Here is a 4,712-nt window from a genome sequence, read left to right on the forward strand (position 1 = left end):
GTGCTACCCTCAAACAATCGAGCGGAAATTTTGTGGGCAGTTATATCATTTATTTCAGGTGAAATATCCGGATCGGACACAGAAGCATTAGTTTTGGGGGAAATACCTCGATCGGAAACAGCAGCATTAATTTCAGGAGAAATAACCCGATCAGACACAGAAGGTTTGTCAGAAAGAGAATTTTCTGAAGATGGAGTAAAGTTTTCTCGTGGCGAGTCAAACACGTTCTCCGCAGCAGCATGGGAATCAAGTGACGTTCGTTCGGAGCTTGTTGTTTCTAATTGAGAGATACTGCTCTCTGTCGTCTGTTCCGACTCAAAGTCGTTTCCTACCGTCTGAATGTTGGCTGATAGGTTAGGTAGTTCAGGTGAACCATAAATGCTTAACGGACTGCTTGTTAATTCATTGACCTTTTCTATTAATTTACGACCTCTAAGTTTTTGCTTTTTTGGTGGACAAGGCGAACAGTGTGAAGATGATTGTTCTCCCTCTAAATCAACTAACACCTCGTTTGCAAGATCATCGAGCAAATTTTGCAGTAAAAGTTCGAAAATACAATCGCATTCTGCATTTCTTCTTTCCTTTAAACGGCAAGTGCGGCAGAGACACTCGTTTTCTTCGAAAAATTCGGGACCATACTTAACAAAAATTTCGTCCCCTGGGTAAATTTTTTTCTTGATCCTCAATTGGACTATTCCTGAATCACTCGAAAAATGATACTCACAATTGGGCTCACAATTGGAGTTCACAAAACGAATGGGACCAAGTAAAAGTAATTGCTGTCCTGATAGATTTGTCACCGCACCAAATGGAACTGGGGCTACAAAACCTGAAGGTTTCCGTTTGAAAATCTCGGGCGGGTGAACAACACTTTTTCCTCTGTAAACTAGTCGGTAGCCTCCGAAGTTGTCATGCTCAATTGCAAACGTAGGTGCCAGATCTTTGTACGATTGACACAGGATTTCAAACGTCTCTTTCCATTTCAAGTCACTCTTAATTTTTCGCAGGAAAATACATTCTCTTAAAGGTTGAATAGGCGTCATTGCAGGTCTATCAGGTGTCTGAACAAATTTCTCTACCGCAAAATAATCGCATTGAGCAAGCACTGACCATTCAAGTTTTTTAGGCAGCATTATCTCTAGAAATAGGGAAAATTTGAAAAACCTTTGTTTTCATGCATCCGAAAATTTTTTGAAAAAAAAAGCAAACAAAAACGTCAATTTATCAAATCGGAAAGCCGGAGAGCAACTAATCAAAAGAACGAGAAGGTTATTCAATGAAGATGCCTTGAAAAGAAACAGATAAATTTAATCCATATGAACTCAAGAAAAGTTGAGCAACGAAGCGCATTTTAAAAAGCACATACAGTTAAGAAAATGTAAATGTCCACCAGAGATATTGTTTTTCTGGAGAGTCGGTTAATGAACACCACTTTCAGAGAACAGTTACTAGTCATAGCTCTTCCGAAGTTTCTTCAGCGTTGACTGTTTCCGTCAATCTTGTTTGACTTGGTCCCGGCGCCGATCTCATACCATCTTCCTTTGGTTCGTTGCTCTTGCGTTCGCCAGACCGGATCTCATTTGCGCGGTTATTTAGGCTTGCTTTTGCTAGCTCGTAACAGTGGAGCCACTGATCCTCGTACTTAAGTCGAAAGAGATCTGAAGTAAAAAACAGCAAAAATTGATCAATTGCATTTACTAATTGAAAAACGGACCAGTTTTCTAAGATCTGTAAATTGTTTTCGTTGGCTCTTGTAAAACATTTAAAACCGCAAGAACTCTGCCATTTTAAAAAAAAAACAAATTAAAAACTATAAGACCTCACAAACCTTTGAAAAGAGCCTTTCTTGTCGGTGAAAAATCAGTCCTGGAGACTACACCCTGTTTTTGCTTTATCTTTGGAGACAACATATGTTGCTTTATTTCCTCAACAGTCCACAACCGTTTGCACGCGTTCCTTCCGACCAATTGAGGCGTTGCTCCACCAGTTGTCGCTAAATCGGTACCTTCTCCTGGGCCCTTTGTAATGAGAAGCAAGGCCTCATCTCTTTCCGGAAAGCTTTTGGCCACTGGGAGGAGAACACCCAGTTTGGACACTTCGGTAGTCTAGAAAAACTTTGCTTAAAAATAGGATCATTTCGCTCCTTTGTATTTACATTGAAAAAATAACTCTTTCAAAAAAATTCTCAGCAACTTCAATATTTTCTCGTTTTTTATATTGTTTTTTATTTGCTCATTTAAATTTTTGCGTTTTAAAACCATTGCTCCTAATGTTTACTGAATTCTCTACTCTTTACTTACAAGTTGCTTAATAGCGTTGGTAGACATTTGAATCTCCCTGTAATTCCTGTTCGAAAGTGATTTCAGTTCAGGTCTCAGCTCGGTCATACAATTTACTATGAGTGTCGCAGCTTCCATAATTTTGTCTGCTGCATTCTTCATAGCATCGGAGGCTTCACGATCAACTCTGCGAATCTTTGTCTCAGAAATCTCATCCGGGTTGATTGCTTTGCTCCGTTTCAGCTTGATTTTCTTATTCACCCCTGGTGTAGAGGAAAGAGGTTTCTTTTCATGTTCTTTGCACTTGTCTGCGGGTTCGTCGCCTATTGCGCTGCAGTCAGGTTCGTCAATTCCATTAGGCTCATACTGCAACTCGCTGAAAGTTTTTGATACCTCTTCCGGGTCTGAGACTTTAACAGGCACACTCTGTGATTCTGCTTGCCCCTCAGTTGCGTATGCATCCATGATTAGTTGGTCTTCTTTGCTTGAGCTCTGAGAACACGATTGGCCTACATCTAACTTTCGTCTTACTCCTTGTGACCCACAATGTTCGTTGAGCAAAATTTGATTAACATCGTCGTAAACTGTCATATTTGGGTCTCGTTCAGGGATATAGCGTGCAAAGCTGCTATTTCCGTTCGGATCGGTTATTTTAATAAGTGTATTTGCTTCCCATTCATTGCAAAACTCCTCGCCTCCTACCGTTAGCACCTCCGCTGTCCAAATGTAGGATTTTGTGCGTGGATTTTTTCTTGACCATTTAACGTTTATGAATTCGCCTTGCTAAAATCATGTCTCATTTGCGGTTGTTATTATTTTCCAAAAAGCTTAAATTCAAAAACGTTTCTGATCAATAAAATTTCATAATAAAACGCTTTCCACTCGAGAGAACATTTGTTTCTTTTTTAAAAAATATAAAGAAAAATAGAAAACACGTACTCACTTTTATATGTAAACGTTCGGATAAATCAAGACAAACAGAATCCCCAAGAGCGCGGACCACGCTGCAGGTGTTATCTTCAAACAATATGAGCCAGTGGACCTTCTTAAGTTGATCCTTCGCTATCTTTAAGGCGTTTTCCTTAGATTGCCTCTCAGTAACACCCAACCCACGGTTCGTACGTGGTGGCAATCTAGTCTTTCCATCCTATAAAAAGGACGTTAGCAGTTTATTCCGTATAGGATGCTATCATCAGACTAAAACTATTGCTTCAAAACTCGTCAAGAGTAATATTTTTATTTAGAAATATAACCAAAACTTTAACAGCTCGGCTATAAGGGCCTCGTTTTAATCGTGCTGAAACCGCTTTAGGACTAATACTCAGAAATTAGGGCTTATAAGCTTGGCCCTACTTAGATGCGCACTTTTTGTCTATAACTAGTAAATGTTCACAGAGTTCAGTAGTCATTTTTTTAGTGACGTAAGGCACGCAATTGACCAAAAAGCCGAAATGACGCCATGCACACAAATTTTACTGCGAAGCAGTCGGAATCCTTGAAGTTAATAAAAGCCAATTCCGAGAAGTCAGATGATACGACTCACGGAATTTTAAAAACCACAATATCCCCAATAATAGCCGCTATCGCTTCGCGGCTATCTATCTATCTTATCTATCTATCTATCTATCTATCTATCTATCTACCTATCTATCTATCTATCTACCTATCTATCTATCTATCTACCTATCTATCTATCTACCTATCTATCTATCTACCTATCTATCTATCTATCTATCTATCTATCTATCTATCTATCTATCTATCTATCTATCTATCTATCTATCTATCTATCTATCTATCTATCTATCTATCTATCTATCTATCTATCTATCTATCTATCTATCTATCTATCTATCTATCTATCTATCTATCTATCTATCTATCTATCTATCTATCTATCTATCTATCTATCTATCTATCTATCTATCTATCTATCTATCTATCTATCTATCTATCTATCTATCTATCTATCTATCTATCTATCTATCTATCTATCTATCTATCTATCTATCTATCTATCTATCTATCTATCTATCTATCTATCTATCTATCTATCTATCTATCTATCTATCTATCTATCTATCTATCTATCTATCTATCTATCTATCTATCTATCTATCTATCTATCTATCTATCTATCTATCTATCTATCTATCTATCTATCAATCAATCAATCAATCAATCAATCAATCAATCTATCAATCTATCTATCAATCTATCTATCAATTTATCTATCAATCTATCTATCAATCTATCTATCTATCTATCTACCTATCTATCTACCTATCTATCTACCTATCTATCTACCTATCTATCTACCTATCTATCTACCTATCTATCTACCTATCTATCTACCTATCTATCTACCTATCTATCTACCTATCTATCTACCTATCTATCTACCTATCTATCTACCTACCTATCTACCTACCT

Source organism: Convolutriloba macropyga, chromosome 9 (assembly GCF_964194025.1).
Source record: "Convolutriloba macropyga chromosome 9, txConMacr16.3, whole genome shotgun sequence".
NCBI classification, from domain to species: Eukaryota; Metazoa; Xenacoelomorpha; order Acoela; family Convolutidae; genus Convolutriloba; species Convolutriloba macropyga.